The 17,117-nt window shown below is 41.4% G+C and overlaps 1 protein-coding gene and 1 non-coding gene across 3 annotated transcripts in view; both read right to left on the bottom strand.

Moving 5' to 3' along the window:
- Positions 1 to 17,117, bottom strand: part of PRKCA (protein kinase C alpha) — a 109,488-nt gene that overhangs the window by 70,576 nt on the left and 21,795 nt on the right. The window lies entirely within an intron of this gene.
- Positions 5,390 to 5,462, bottom strand: TRNAR-CCG. The gene has a single exon. It is a non-coding gene; the product is annotated as a tRNA-Arg (tRNA).

Below are 17,117 nucleotides of genomic sequence, written 5' to 3'. Positions count from 1 at the left end.
GTTCTTGGCTTTTACTTTTATTGTCTAAAGGAGCAAGAATTGATTCCAAATTAGACCAAGGAGTTACAATAAAACTAAAATAAGCACGAAATCACTCTCTGCATTTGTCTCGGAGTATAACAGAGAACTTTAAGGGCCTCGGTAGTCATATGGAGCACTTCATAATTTTTATGTTGCTATTTTACATGCTTTGCATTTTCAGTGAAGCCACAGAATTTCCCCAAGGGACCCATATTACTGCTTGACTTCTTCTTTTGCTTTCTGCATGACACCGAGCAATGAACAAATTTGTCACATGGCATGCATTAGCTCCTTCTAAGATTAAATACAGTAATTACATTAAACAGAAATAGAGTAGTGCTTCAAAACAGACAAGCCATTTCAGTATTAATTACTTTTTTCTTTTTTTAAATAAGCATTACTGTTTAAATAAATTTACTAGGAATAGAGTAAACTCAGGAATAGGGAGTACATCTCGAGCATAAAGTGTAACAATTAAATACGATTTTCTCTTCTCCTGTTCTGGATATGATGCTATGGTTATGACTTCTACAAAAAATCCACCGTTTTCACTGTGTTTAATACAAATGAGGGTTCCTTTGTATATCAAAAACACAAGTCAGAAGAAGTGGAACCTTTGAATGTGATGGACATAAATCCACAGGGCATTTTACAGACTGCATTACCCTAACTTTTTCAACACGTGCAATTTGTAACACATCAGCTACTTTTCCTGACAATATTTCACCCCACGTACAGGAGAGGGCTACCTCAAGAGAGAACCCAGGCTAGGGCTTAAACCTGCTACATGCAAACTCTCCTCTTGTCACTTATAATTCCTTTCTCCCTAAAATTGCCCCCCGTCCAGTGCAATACAGTCTGCTCTGGGATAACATGGCTCACAAGGAAAACAGACTCTCCCTCGCCACCTTATCCTGTTCTTAAGTTTCTTAAAGCTCTTTTGTAACAGCATGAGGTCACACAGCACCTCAAAGTGCTCATCTACGGAGAGCTATATCTTGCTTGTTTAACGGGTTATCTTTATCTTCACTGCAGTTTCTGCAGCCCTCAATCTACCTCCTCCAAGCAGCAGCAGAAACTTACCCTGAAGTCAAAGTATACGAGCTACAAGAAGACAATACTGATAAATTTAAGGCTGACTCTTCACTCTGAGCTCCCAGAGTCTGCCAGGCAGTAACTGGACGCATATCCTCAGCTACACTGAATCACCGCATTGTAGGGGTTGGAAGGGACCTGTGGAGGTCATCCAGTCCAACCTGAGGTCATTCAAATGTCTGACTTTGCTCCATACGTTTTCTTCTTTTTCAATTTGGTCAAGTTCAATTAGGCTAAATAAACAGGAGGGAGGACAGAAACAAGATCTCTGCTACAAAGTAGAAAGAAAAAAAAAAAAGAGAGAAAGTAATAGTTGCAACAATATCTTATTTGTGTGAAAGGATTACGCAGATCGCCTGGACAGTCTTAACTACTCAGGTCATTAACTCCTTTACACTAAGAACAAAACAGATGGATGCTGCCGGTAAGCTGGCTTTGCAAGATCTGCAGCAGTGTGCAAATACTGGCTGCATGCCTGGCAGAGGCTGCATATGTATTTTCATTTCCAGCAATGAATTCAGCGGACCTGGTAGTGCCAGGGGAGAAAGAGATGAATTTATTCCTGCAGCTGCATGTGCAACATTTTTAAAAGTCGGGATATAGCAAAATACCTCACATACCACATCTTCTAGATTTGACATTTCTACCTTCAGTTACAAGGAAAAGAAAGTACCTTATATTATTTTTATACTGCCATGCTTGCTAAACAAAAGAGGTAGAAGATATTAATTTTCGAGTATGTCACAGAAAACTGTTTCAATTCATTGTTAACTGTGTTCTTTTTTTTTTTTTTTTTTTTTAAGACAGAGATCACCATTCCTGTGGAAAGTTCTTGCTAAAATTTCACACAGCTATTAATCCTGCTCCTTCGAGGTGTCCCATTTTATAAATGAATAATAATCCAGAAGTCATCTATCAAAGCCAGAACCGAAATAACTATCTCAAGAACTCACAATGGCAAAAAAGATGACTCGCTATGACCGATTTCTTCTATCACTTCCGTAGTTCAAAACCACTGTAGTTCAAATATCTGCCTTCACCACGTTGTGTGCCAGCAGCAGAGGCACTGCAGCAGGGCAGGGTGCAGCTCCCACAATTCAGCAATGCAACACAAAGCCCACAAATGTTTCCTGTGAAGGCTGAATGTTCATCCTTAAGAATCTGCACTAATTCATCGACTTGCCTAACCTCAGAAATGCGACGTCTGGAATAAAACAGCTGTTTTCAGCTTGTTGTGTTAACAGATGTAAAAAGAAACGGGCTGAGAGAGCGGGTAATGTGGAGCAGCACAGGCTGTACATGGTTCATGACAGCATGAAGTGAGAGGATACAGCATGAAACCAATCTCCAGCATGCAGCTGTTGGATGTTATTTGGTAATACAGCCAGAATCCCAGAGGGCTCCTAACAGGGAGCCAAGAGAAAGTAAAGGGGTTTGTGGAAAACCCCAAAACGGCTTCTGCCAGAGCTGCTCACATTCCAACCGTGGTCCTGCAGTGAGCAGCCACGAGGGCCTTCCTCTTCTGGAGGCTTTGCCACCACGCTTCCAGCCCATCCAGGCTGCCCCCAGCCCGTCCCCATCCCACCCACTGCCCCCATCCTGCCCCCAGGCCGTGCTGCACTGCAGGCCGCAGGCGCTTCATGGTAACACCTGATCTGCCTCACAGCTGGAAGCACGGCAATCTGAACGACTACAGAAAATGTCCTAGCACAGCTGGCGGGTTTTACCGTCAAAACTGTACAAACGTTTGGAAATATTTTAGTACTGGCTTTATAGCTTGCCTTTCTGAATACTTTATTAATAATTCAACGATATCAAGCTACGGGTAGTTGTAGTTGTAAACCAAAACAGCTCCTTCCTTTAGCATGACTTGCAAAGGACAAAAACAGAAGAGAAATGCCAGACCCAAATGCCAAGAGATGAATGCAATATATTCTAGTGTATTTTGAATTAAAATATACGTATTTAGTTCTATTTGAGAAACCTTTTAACTTACTAACAAAATTAATAAACCTTACTTGGCAGTAAACACAATCCACGCACTAATTCTACTACTATTACTAAAAGATTTACTTTATTTTTTTTCCCAGGATGTAAGTGGGGTCAGGACGACACCAAACAAGCTGTTTGCAATAAGAACAGAATCATCTCGCCACTGCTGAGCTCCAGGAAATCAGCTCCCTGCAGTACCTGCCTGGATGCAATCCCAATGGGAGGATGAATTCCCAATTACAGGACAGAGATAATCACCCAATTCTACATTTACTGACACATGTAAAAGCTGTTAAAAAGATGATAGCATGCTTTGACATTAACTTTCACACAATTGTGATTCCAGAATAGTGTAGTGGGGCTTCAGAAGTATAAAAGCAAAATATTCCTGACTTGCACATTTATTTCTTTTCTCAAAAGCAGAGCACTTCATTTTAAAGGATGGAAGATCCAATCCCATAATACAAATGTTATTACAGCTCTTAAGTCCTGTTTATGTCCCACTTCATGTTTATGCTTGAAACAGAATTTCATAAAGTCATGTATGAATAAAATCACGACAGGAACAGCAGCCCATGCTTCCCTCTCGTCAGTCTGATTTCATTTGCTCTTTCCAGCTCATTTTAGCTTGGGGAGGTTTAAATCAAAAAGATAATTACAAAACTTGTGCCACAAAAAATCCACCTTATAGTGCTTAATGTTAGTGATTCTCTCTGTGAGAGTTTGAAGTGCATTTAGACAGCAAGTTAACTCCAACAATTAGCTCATTCCTATTTGCACAATTAATCAAATTTGTGCCTTGTTCTATAGTATATTCTGTGCTAAAATGACTGCATTAATAATTAACTATATTAATTTTGTGTCTGAAAGGCACACACAAAAAAATTGAAAAGCAGTATTTACTCACTTGCTGACACCAAAACAAATCATTTGGATGTAATGAAATTGGCAGTATTTATTGTATTACTGGATCTGTGGTGCCAATTTCAATATCTTTAGTTAGAAGATACACAGGCATTCCCATTTTGTGCTGGGTTGTAATTATTATTAAGATTCCGATCTGATAATTTATTCTACATTAGCTCTAATTTGATAACTTCATTTGCCTTCATGCAAAATAAGCATTGATAAGTAAACATTACTGTCCCATTAATTCATGACATATAAAAATAATGGTCAAATAATGGTCCAGTGATCCAACAGGAGGGAAGATATTAAAGATATGCTAATGCTGCCAACACAGTCAGCTAGGGAGGGCAGCCACAGCATCTGCACAGCTACGGACCTGAAGTTTCATCCCACGAAAGCAGACTTTTATGGCAGGAACCATTCTCTGCCTCTCAGCCGTGTGACTCAGAAGTGTGACTGGAGCAGCAAAGAGCATTTTAAATGTGAAAAGGTTCAAAAGAGAGGGCTGAATTTTTCAAAGGTTACGAAGGAAAAAGGGGAAGCTCAGCTTCTCCTGGGCACGAGGGATACCTATAAAACCACCCATCATTTTGGACACTTCTCTGAAAGGATTCAGGCTGGGGTTTAAAATTTAATCACCATCCTGTTTTGTGTGGGATTATATCAAGAAATTGAAGCTCATTTGCTCATTTGTTTAAGATTTTTCCTGTTGCTGTTTCTCTTTACTTTTCTGATGTTATTCAACAGATGGCCAATATTTGTTGCAAGTCTCATCCAATTAAATACATCTTATTAAAGGGTCATCTGCTAGAAACTTCAATAGCACTTTCCAACTCCCATCAGTCACTGAAAACAGTTTCATCCCCATGTAACAGCATCCTCTCAGGAAGGAAATCAACAACAAACTGCATTAAACTGGAGTCAGAAATCTGTTGTCAAAGGAATTTAAACCACATAAGATGAAAAACTCATATAGAAACCAACTACAGAATTGCAAAAATTTACCCTTTGCTGATAGGTGGAAAACTTTCTGCAGTGTTTTTGAAGGGTAAGTTGTGTACTTAGATGAAGGAGAGCAATTTCTTAGGTCTGGCAGTTACCAAAACAAAGTGGTTGAGAGAAGGACATGAGCTACAATAATTCTTTCCAAATAGTAGAAGTAATACTTGTGGTAAATACCCGTGGGCTCATGAATGGGCAGTACATACATAAAGCACAGAGTCATGAAAACAGGTCACAGAATCATAGAATCTCCAAGGTTGTAAAAGACCCCTAAGATTATCCAGTCCAACCATCATCATCAGTTTTTTCCCCATGAAACCACATCCCTCAGTAGATCTAAACATTTCTTGAACACAAAAGAATGGCACTACGACCCAGATGGGACTTGAACCCACAATCCCCAGCTCCGGAGGCTGATGCCTTATCCATTAGGCCACTGGGTCACCCATCATCTGTGATTAAACGACCCGATGACTCATCAAGTCATTTAATTACAAATGAACGATTTACATTTGCAGTAGAACTTACAAAGAAAAAACATTTTTCAACACTAGGAAACAGGTGAAGGTGGGAGCTCTGCAGCAGGGAAAGCAGTATGGCAGCAATCAGCAGGAACTTCCCATCACGCAGGCACTGTAATTTTTAAAACTTGTGCACAAATTCAGGAAAATTAAGGCAGCTACCAGTCTGCTACCTCAATTGAGCCCTTCCCAGTTTGTGCTGCAGGCTCCCAGTGCTCTGCTAGCTCCTACGTCTGCACTCTGAGGGAAGCACTGCGTCAGGAGATGGGGCTGGCACGGCAACCGTTCCTTCAGTCGTGCTTACATGACTACTTTAATTTGACATATGGCACATTACTGTCAAAACCAGTGGTCCTGTCTGCTTGCTGCTATGTATTAACATCTACGCAGCCAATTTTTTTTTGGCAAGGTTGGGTTTTAGCTGGAGCAGTTCCCTGAGCTTGCTCAATGCACAGAACACGAACATTCACAAAAACAGAACACAGGACCTCCGTGGAAGCCTAGATTTATGCCAGGTTCATACCAGATAAAGCAGCTGTGTGGCAATGACCTATGGGAATGTCAGAACTCAATTCACATCGCGCAATGAAGCCAATGAACTGAGATGCTCTCTGTAGTTTGTCTTGATGGCTGACAAAGATATCAAAACATTTTTCAAGCACAGAAAACACTCCTAGAACTTGATCTTTGTCTCATAAATGAGCTCCCAAATTAAGCCCGAGTTCTTAGAAAACATCATGGATATTCTTGTTATTCTGTCATATTGAAGCTTGACTACAGATACATGGAAAACAGTATGCAGGCATTTTCCACTGTATGGTCATGACATATTTGTGCAGCTTTTCTTGGCTCACTGGAGCAGCAATATAAACAGTATCTCTCAGTTTATGTCAGACAGAATGAATAGTTTTCTCATGATATGGCAAGGTAAATACTATTTTCTATCCCATTTATTTACTAAAAGCAATATATTAGTGTAAGTAACAAGCTAGGTATAAATGTCAGTGATATGCCAGCAGACATTTATCTGAGAATATTGCTTACAACAGGCCAGGAATTTTCAAGCAGCAACGCTAGAACTCAGTAAGTCATTACCTGAACCCTCCAAAAACCAAAAGATTGCAAACTGAGATTGCAACTCATTCCGACTGTCTGACTGTGTTCCGAAGTCTCAGCAGTAGGAATGGCACTGCACACATCCGTGCCTGCCATGCACAGCCACGAATGCAAGGAGATGCACTCAGTGGGCAAAGGTCATACACAGATGGTACTGCTGAGTAGTTACCATGAAGCCATAATGAGGAAAGGCATGGATACGATGGAAGCACTTCAAGGGGACAGGATTTCTTTGCCACGCCACCAAGTCCATGCAATGCTGATGGAAAACTGAGTGCACATAACAGAACCTCGAGGTTTGTTAAACAATCCAGAAAGTCTGTGGAAAGTCAGCTCACTTGCATCATTTCCTCAGCGCTGCAATGTTTCTGTATCTCTTACTTCCCAAAACATAATCCAGATACCCAACGCTGCCCATGAATCCCAGCAGATCAAAGCCTGTGTTTGACAATGTTTGTCTTTAGGTCTCAGTAACAAGGATTATCCTACAACAAGTTTGTAGCAAGCTGGTAATAAAAAGCCACATTCTCCCTTGCATCCCTTCCCATATTAGTTCTTATACTCAATAGCCTGAATAAGGCACTTTTATATAATGCAGCTCATTCATCACATCTCACCCACACTTCTTAAATGCTGTTTAATATTTCTGATTGTGCACAGGCCATTACTGCAGCCAAAAATAGTTTTTATTTTCAATTATTTTATGGCTTCTAACACCCCACGCTTCAGGGTGCTTAAATCCTTCACAAATTGAGTAAAATAATGCAGAAAAAGTGCATGAAAGCAAGTGACTTATGTAAGACTGCATGCTCTCCTTGTAAACAATGGGACACTGTTGCAGAAGTGGATGGAAAATAACAAATTCCAAGTAGGTTCCAGCTGGCACACACACGGTAAGTTCTGTGTGAATTATGTTGAAGCAGTATAATAAATTTCCAGCTCCGAAGTTTGAAACTGAATCCCACATACCACAGAACACCATACATCAACACACTGCTATATAAGAAATCAAGCTTGCAACGATACCTGAATTTTCAACATGAATTTTCAGAGTGGCAGCAGCTGTGCTTTAAAGCAGTTATGATTAACACACAAATATGCCACTCATGTCAGCTCAGAGTGTGAAAATGAGACTGGCAAAAGGACAGGAGAGAGGAGTGAGCTTGAGAGCAGGTCACAACACGGCACATGGAGCCTTCCCATTGCAGTTCCTTTGGGACTCCTTCCCCCTTCACCTGCTCTCCGTTATTTTAACATCGTGTGTCACTAAAGCCAAAGATTTTGCTTTGCAATATTAATTGTTACGTTCTAGGGGAAAAAGAAGAGACTGAGTTGCACTGAATGTGATTGGTGAGAATACCTGCAGCTGAACAGCCCATCAGTGTGTTTGCTCTGAAGTTCACTGACTGCATAAAGCTCATTATAAACAGATTTATCAAAGTGACATAGAAATTGGAACAAACCAACAATGAGCAACAAAAAAAGGAACAGAAAAAGGTGCTCTATTTGTTTAAACCGTGTGGTGCTGACAACACGCCCTGAGCCAGCCTTGGACACAGCCCCAGTCTCCCCAAGTCAATGCTTTTCAATTCTGTGGCCTCTCTGCTTTACAGCACAACTGCAGAGAGGGGTGTTGGTTGGTTTTGAACATTTTCTTCTCCTTTTTCTTGGTCACCCTTCTGCTAAGCAGCAGCTCACTCCGTAATGCTGACAGTGATAACTGAGAGTCTCAATGCCATCGGGATTTGGTTCTCCAACTTCATAATAAAACCTACAGATCTGCTGTATTCTGGAAAAGAGATTTTTGTAACGATACTATTTCCATCGCTTTAAGCTTTTTAAAAACCGTAAAATAACCAAAACTTTCCCCTTTAAGCCTCTGCTACATAAGTGTAAAGTAGTATTTCTTTGTTTGTGTGGGGAAAGATCACATTAATGTCTCAGAAGTACACAAAGTTTTTCTTAGTTTGGCTTTTACGTCCAATCGGAGCTATTAGCACAGTAAGTCTATTAACAAAGGCAAGGGGTTCCACAAGTTCAATTGTGGTAATTAGGCTTATTTCAGCTGTAAATGACTCTCTGCTCTGAAGAAAGATTATGGCTTTTCTTCTTGCTCTATTACCCAATTGGCATTTAAGCCAATCTACTAAAAGTGTATCTGCTTCAATGGAAGCTCAAAATAACCTATTAAAGGAATATGTAAGTCTCTGAGCTTTTTTTTTTTTTTTCCCTTAATACTTTAATCTAATAAGAACTATTATATTACTAAGAAGTTGTGGTTGAATCCGTTATTCAGCTCTCCTCAGTTCTTTCATAATTCCACTTCTGCTGTCATGACAAAACCACGAAGCTCCTTCAGAGGCAGAATGTCTGCAGCAGCCTCAGGTTATCCTGCAGGCTACAGAAAACTGTCCAAACTCCCATTCCCCATGCTTAGCACACCAAGGAAGGCAATGCCATGGCAAGGCAAGAAGTATGGCACCAGAATTCCCAGCAGCACTGGGAGTGAGCAAGGGCAGATCTACAGTTCCAAAAGGAGCTTTTGTGCCATACAAATCCATGCCAAGATATTCCATTTCCAGTAATGCTCTATGCATTTATCAGTTTGCTGGAGAGGAATTTAATTCTGTTTTGCTTTAGGAGAGAAAAACATTTATGTTCACACAAGGGCTTCCTTTCCACAGGGCTTAAATTTAAGATAATACCCCTGGCTTCCTCCAAATCCCATCAGCAGAGCTCTCCTTTTTAAGATGATGGACACTACTGTGAAAATATGAACTCAGGTCTTCCCTTGCTTATGTTGAGCAATGCATCCCTTGGCTTTTCTCCTGGTTTACAGCAGATTTTGCCTTGTAAATAAATAATAAAGAAGTTACCCTGCTTCGTGACTGAAGCATTATGATTTATGAAGCTGCAGTGGGAGAGGGAATTGCACAGAGTTTCCTGATTATTACAGATTTATAAATTAACACCATTGGATTTATCTCATCTGTGTGTGTATAGTGTTTGGATCTGTTTGAGCTCATGGCCTCATGGCCAATGGAGGGAAGCAGGCCCTTCTTTGCAATGAAATGCTCTTCACACCCTGTTGCAAATGCCTGCATCACATGGATGCTCCCCTATTAGCAAAATGCTTTAGGATGAGCGTAATCACATTTGAAGAGAGCCCGTTTCTCTCCATAGGCTATAAAAGGATTCTCAGTTTAAAATTTACAGTGTTGGCATTTAAATGTGAATGGATTAAGCTCATCCTATACATTGGCTAACGTAAAATAAGGTTTAAGTTAATAGCATAATCCGTGTATGCACTGTGCTTAGAGCCAGCCACTGTGCAGGGCTGTCTGAGCACACTGCAGCAAACCCTGAGAATTCCCTGCCTATTGGGAACACAACCTAATGCACTGCCTCATGCTTTCTGGATTCCATTAGTAAGACACTCACTGAAGATTCCTTTCCCAGGGATTTCAGGTTAAAAACTGTTCCATCTTTATTCTCGTGCCTCATGTTGCCTTCCCACACAGTGAGTGGTCAGGCATTTGATCACGTCAACTTACGTCTCACTGCACATACAGAAAATGTAATAAAAAGCTCAGTTAGAACCAAGCAGCACACGTGCACGGGCGGTCAGACCCAAGCCTCCTTTAAGTAGAGCACATTGACTTTCATCATATTCTGTTCATTCCTTCTCCTTTTGGACAAATTTCTGGACATATTATGCAAGCTGAAAGAATAGATGCAAATTCCCTAGCAGCTATTAGCATGTCTAGACTCATTCATTGACCTAGAAGATGTCTTAATTGCCTCTTTTCTATCTGATGGGGAAAATATGCTCTAATTTTTCCTGGCTGCAATCTTTCTTGTTAAATTTTCCAACTGAAATGGAAATAACCGTATTTCATAGAAAATCAGCTATATTCTGAGTTGTGTGGAATGTTTGTCACAGATTTAGTGTGATCCACAGGAAACTTCTGTTCATTTAAATGTTTGTTATTAGGATATCAGACGTTTCGGGCTCTTTGCTGCTGTACTGGCTGCTCTCAATGGATCTCAGTGGGCTTTTACAGTATGTAGGTTGGGATACACCATACAGTACTATGTACATGTGTAGGTGTTTTAATCAGCATATAACATCTATGTGGTTGTTGTCTATGTTCCAGGGTTGCTGGAAAATTTTCAGGTGTGTCCAACTTCACAACTGTTATTTATCTTGACAAAACCAGTGGTACTCTCACATTGCACCTGGACAAGAAATAATAACATGGAGATAAGATGGAGCCTGAGACAGCAGTGTAACTTCTGCTAATATGGTTCTTAAGGGGATTATTAATGTATTTTCTCTCTGCATGGTTTGCCAGGTGCCTAAATGCAGCTAACAAGGATGAGCAGTATAATTGTTACGTTAGTCAAGAATTTGAATCTCAAGGTGAAAAATCTATGTTTACATGGTAGGTCTCCATTTGTAGGAAGGAGCCTGATCCTCAGATGAAGCAATACTTTGGGTAGATGCAATATTTTGTGATTTTAAGATTAAAAGAGCTTAAGAAGCTTTTGGGCTGTGTGCTGCATCAAATGTACACTGCTGGAGCACCAGACGACAAGAAGTATTAGCAGATTTAAGCGAGGATGCATTTCACTGATTACTTCCTGTTAACGAAATTTTGTTTTAATCGTTTAAACTGTTAATGCTCATATCAAGAATGCTATAAAGAGGCACTGCATGCACCGTGTGTCACATGTCCTTTCTGATAGCTCTATCTCTGGGGAATCACCACAGTTGGAATAACAGGCTTTCAACAGAAGAGATCATCAGTTTGTCATGTTAACCTCTTTATTCCAATCCCCTCTCTACGTAATGCCCAATAGAAGAAGTAATTAAAGCTGCTATTTATAAGTCTGCCAGGTTTCCAAGCTGAAGCAGTGAGGACCTGAGTGCCTCAGTGCTGCACAGCACAGCAAGCAGCACCCAGCACTGTGCATTGCTCACTGCCATGGGAGGTGCACAAGTTCACACGAGCAGTAATTCCCAACGTGTGCATTCCGTGTGAGCACAGTGGCTGTGCTGCCAGAATATTCTTCAGATCTCTGATCCAGCGAAGGCACTTCAGGACTCTCCGAGCCCATTCCAAAACACGAAGAAAATGCAAGCAAAAGATCCCAAATCTGTAGTATTATGAAAAGTTGAAATAAGCCATGCTTTGTAGAACAGAATTTTTATTGCTTTAGTCCATATACTTAACACATTTTTCCATCCTTTCAACTACTATTTTGATTCTGCTCCGCACAAGGCTGCCCGCAAGGATAACATGCTCATTGAGGGTATGAACGTTTCATTCACGGCCTTTGACAACCCGAGAAAGAATTTCACTACAGAAAATATAGCTGTGTATTTTCCACCAGACTCCAATTATGAATAATGCTCTTTCAGACTTGTTTAAGTGTTTTCCTGGAAGAGCACAATGACCACCCTTCTTTGGCTCTTCGTGCCTGTACTTTTCCCTCACCATCTTCTCAAGAACGTACTCAGCTCTGAGGCAGCCAATCCTTCACTGATCTCAGCTTCTTTCCCATCGGGGAATCCACACCAGGATTACACCTCACGAGAGGCCATATCCAGGAGAATGTCTGCACAATCTGGGTCATTTGCTTATCTGTTGAGTGGCACCCAACTTCCTAAAATGAATCTTAAAACAATGGAGGTCAACTTTGAACTAAATTTTCTGCTACAAGAATTCAGCCTTGAATGGTTCCAGGAAAATACAAGCAAAATCTGCCTCTGAAAGGCTTTCCTGAAGCTTTCTGAAGAACTGAGGTGCACTGGTGTCATGTGCCAGTCAGACCTCATCATGGGAGACATCCAAAAAAATTCATCACAGATCTGAAATGTTTGGAGCGGGAACTGAAGGATTCAATTTGACTATTCCTTTCAAAACCTGCCTTTTTTAAGGAATATTTTTGGTTTTGTGGTTGGATGACAAATCCTTCAGCATTAAAAGAAAATTTTTTATTAACTTTTTCCATGCTTTGACCATAGGATAATTGAATCCTTAAGTAGTAATCCTATACATTGAATTCTGTGATCCACAGAAACTTCAAGTTTTAATTCAGAGATGGAATTACCATGTTAGAAAAAGGAACGAAATGGCATCGAAGTGAAAGGAATGGGGAAATCCTGAATAAGAAGACTCTGTAAAGAGATCAGAATGGCTGCAGCCGCTGCCGAGATTCCTCCCCCTCCAGTAACACTTCTGTGATTCACAGAACACAGACAGCTATTAGAGATTTGACTGAGGGACATTTCGTTTTTTCTCATTTATGGCCGCACCATTATCTTATAGGAGCTAGTAAGTTGTTTCTAAAACAGCAGTGATTTGTGTTAGGTAGGGGGATGAAACCACTGCCATTGCTCCAGTGTGTTTAATAGCACTGCAGTAGGAAAAAAACCCACAGCTTAGCGCTCACTCATTGCAGTGCAGAAGCCAATGTGTGCAGCTTTAATTTAAAAACCCTTAAAGAACCATTTAAAACAATGGCTGTGAAGCAGTGGACATTTATGCTGAGCAGAGCAGACAGCTTCCAGCGGTGTGCCACTTCCATCGTGGCAGCAGCACGAAATGGGAAGCTGCTGTGACAGGCACAGTCACGTCAGACAAATAAAAGCTTCTACACTGGAGGCACCTCACACCAGAAGGAGGAATTATGAGTTTAAATTCATAATGAGCTAAAAAACACTCTTTTGCTGTTGCACATATTATAATTCTGTAGAGAAGTAACATTCAAGTGCCCTAAATACCAGGAGCACTCATATTCCTGGACTAAGACCCTCCCTAAGTGGCCCTCTGGCAAACTTTGACAGTTTTATATTTCTTGCAGGACTATGGAAATAAACAGCTTCAGCTGCATCAAATATTCTGGAGAGTGTCTGGCTCTTCTAAAGCAATGAGACATGCAAAAAAAAATATATAACTGTTTTTGTGGCCTCTGCATGGCCATAGAAATCCTTCACCAGTCCTCACCACCCCGCAGCACAACACAGATCTGAGTGTTTCTCACTGATGAACTGGGATCTACCATTGGCGCAGTCAGCAGCCTGCATCCTGCCCTGCTGGTTGGGAATTGCTGCCCCTCTGAGCCTGCCAAATCCAGGCCAGCAGCAGGGAATTGCTGTGCTTCTGCTCAGCTTCAATACGCATTTCAAAATCCCTTCTCTCTTTTGAAATGGTGCCACTGGAAGCAGCATCCCAGCTGCGCCACAGGAGGTGCAGTCAGGATTGCAGGTAGTGCTTCTTGGCAACCTTAGAAAGCAACAAGCTTTAGTAAATGCCATCTGGGGAAGGGGAAAATGGACAGGACAGAGACATCTGCTGTGTTTTCCAATGCAGTTAATGACAACAGGGACCCAGTGATTATGTCTGATTTCTAAAATGCAGTATTGGTAAAAGGCAGGACCTGGCAGTTCCAAGATAGGTGCTCTAATACTGCAGTAATTCCCACATCTTTTCCTCAATCTTTTGATAAGCCACGTCCTGCCTTTCCTCTTCATGTTTTGTTCTAGGCCATCTGCCACCAACTTTTCATACCTGCTCTCAGTTATCTGCTGGATAACAGCACTGTGCTGTTGTAGAATGGGACAAGAAAAAGGCAAATGTATTTCTGAAAGCTGCAGAAAGCTGTTTGGGTATTTCTGAGTATGAACATCATCGCTGAAATATGAATCAAATTAATGCAAGTGTTTCTGAAAATGCAAGAGGCAGTACAAATATTTGAATTCTTGCTGGAAGCTTTTCCTTACTTTGGACTTAGAATGTTTAGACACGTACTTTGGTATCAGAGTATCTTAAACACACGTGGACGCATGGTGAAATGTAACATTATAGTACCTACACACTTCCCAAAGTACAGTTAATTGAGCAGCAACTTGAAAATGACTTTCAAAATGTATACTCATATTTTTTGCCTTAATGAAAATGTATGTTTAAGAATTAAAGTACAATTTTAATGGCTCAGGATTGAGTTGTAGCAGCTAACTTTGAGACTTTCAATGCTTCAGTTCAGCACTTCTGAGGACCCTTATTTTCTTAGTTTGTGCACTTAGAGATTAATGTTTGAATCAAAGGCCCTCACAAGTTGCTAGGTGACTGCACTGAGAAAGTCGAACCAAATAAGCAAAGCACTTCTTGAAGATGAACTGAAAAGGGAAGCAAACACTGTTTGTTCACCACGCTGCTGCTGTAGCATGCACAAAGAGAGCTTCAGAACTTAACCAGAAGTGTTTACTTGAAAACTGAATACCTTCTTTCTTTCTTTTTTTGGCATAGCCTTTTGCAGACCGACTAAACAGCAAAACGCAGTATTAATGGATTTGAGAACTTACCCTTATGTAAGTTTCCTTATTAAAAAAAAGGTCCAAAATTGCCCTTTTTGAAAACTGTTTTGCTGCTGCCCTTCTACATGTAACTTATCAGGGGTGTCAGCTCAGGCATACCATTTCTGCCACCCATTTGCCTTTAAAATCCTGGCTAAACTGCTTTTCTATGGAAATCAAGACACAAAGAGATTTTCAGAATACAGCTCTGCAAAACAAAAGAGGGACAACTATCAGGAATACAACAGCCATCCTCAGCAGCCCACTGGCAGATCATTTCCAGATCCTTTTGTGAGATGCACGAGCCATGCATGCAGCTCCCCATGCCAAGGAACAGACACTGCAGGAGTCAAATACAAATGGCAGCCACTTATCTAGGGGTGCTGGTGAGCAGCAACTCCAACTTCTTGTGGCCCTGCCTTTAATTTCTTATGTACAAGAAACAACCTAAGCATGTTTCTAGGAAAATTCTGACCTGAATTTCTCCAAAATACCAGAACAGCCCATACAAAAAGCCATTTTTAGCTGCAGATAGACATGAGACGCATTTGTTTTGTTCTTAAAGACATTAACGTTTAATAAAATCACCTTTTTATGTACTCATTAACTGTAATTTCAACCAAAGATGAGTTTCAAAACCGACATGCTGATACCAAAACCTTAAAACTCCATTCTGAAGTGACAGCAGTTTTTCCACAGGAATACATTTCAAATATTGGGACATTTAACCTCTTCTCCTGCACTTCCTTTGCTGTCATGCTGCTATGATCCCAAGGCTGTAGGCCAAGCAGACGTGAGTGCAGAGCCAACCCTGTGTGGTTGGGATGGACACTAACTTCAGCCTGGTCTTTCATGCAAAAATCCCCGAGATGAGTTCACACAGCTCTTCAGACAGTGAGGGAATTTATTCCAGTCATTCCTAGCTGAAGCTTAAACCAAAGCAGAAAGTTACAGAACCAGTGCTTAGAAAATTATAAAGAATAATGTCGTGGAAAGTTCCATCTGGGAAAGCACTCATGTCCTCAATGTTCAGCTCCTTCAGTGGTGACAGCCCTCATGCAATCCCCTGCATGAATCCCACCCCTTCCTCACAACATGGACCATCTCCGCGTTCTCCATTCTGGCAGGATGTCTGCTGCTTCCTGCCAGCTCTGAGCAACCAGCCCACCATCCCGACACATGGCAAAGAAAACTGAGGCAAACATTCAAATCTGACAGCTTGTTGGAGAAGGGAAGAGGAAATCAATTAGAAAGGAGGCACTGAGCTTCTCCCCCTCCTCTCCCAGTGGCCACGTTAGTCAGCTGGCACCGAGGGACGAGGCTCCGACCCTGCCCCGATGGGTTGCTTTCAGCAAAAACAAGATGTTAACATAGCATCAATTTGTCTGCCAACAGCATCCAGCTCTTTTGCGACTGAAACGGCTTCTGCTGAGAAGCAGACACGAAGCAGGCAGCGAGCACACAGTGACTTGAGCTTTCTCTGAGGTCACTCAGGAGATGAAGCTCCAATTCTTCCCATAAAAAAAGCCTTCAAAAGCTCTGCAGCAAGCTGAACAGCGCACAGACAGCACCGAGCATTTCCTATTGTTGCCTACAGACGTGAGCCTCTGTACAGCTAAGAGAAATAGAACTGCAGACCAACACTCACCTGGCTTACTGATTCTGAAATTAAGAAGAAAAGGCACCGCAGGCAAAGGAGGGGAAGAGGAGAAAAGAATGGTGATTTCTGCATGCCACACTGGTGAGAAATACATTTCTGAGTCGTGGCCTTCGTACAGAGCCAGGCAGCAGTATGTGACACCAATTGGGCAGTGCTCTCAGCTCCACCTGTCCAGTAGACACAGATGGGATCTGATCTAAGGAGTCACACATGGCACAGTGATGGGGTTCTGGAAACAAAAGTCTGCAGAAATCAAGCTGAAGAGAGGCTGAACGTCTCCTCCACACCCAAGCCCCATACAAAATGCCCTTTGTTGCTTTCCAAACTCTTTTCTTTTTATCTGCCTGGATTATCTCTCTTTCCTTTGTCACACAGCTCTTATATGACACAACCATCCCTATAACACCTGCACTGCTGGGAAAACTCTTCCCCAAAACTT

Source organism: Meleagris gallopavo, chromosome 20 (genome assembly GCF_000146605.3).
Source record: "Meleagris gallopavo isolate NT-WF06-2002-E0010 breed Aviagen turkey brand Nicholas breeding stock chromosome 20, Turkey_5.1, whole genome shotgun sequence".
Classification (NCBI taxonomy): Eukaryota; Metazoa; Chordata; class Aves; order Galliformes; family Phasianidae; genus Meleagris; species Meleagris gallopavo.
This window is presented reverse-complemented; position numbering and strand designations above follow the sequence as displayed.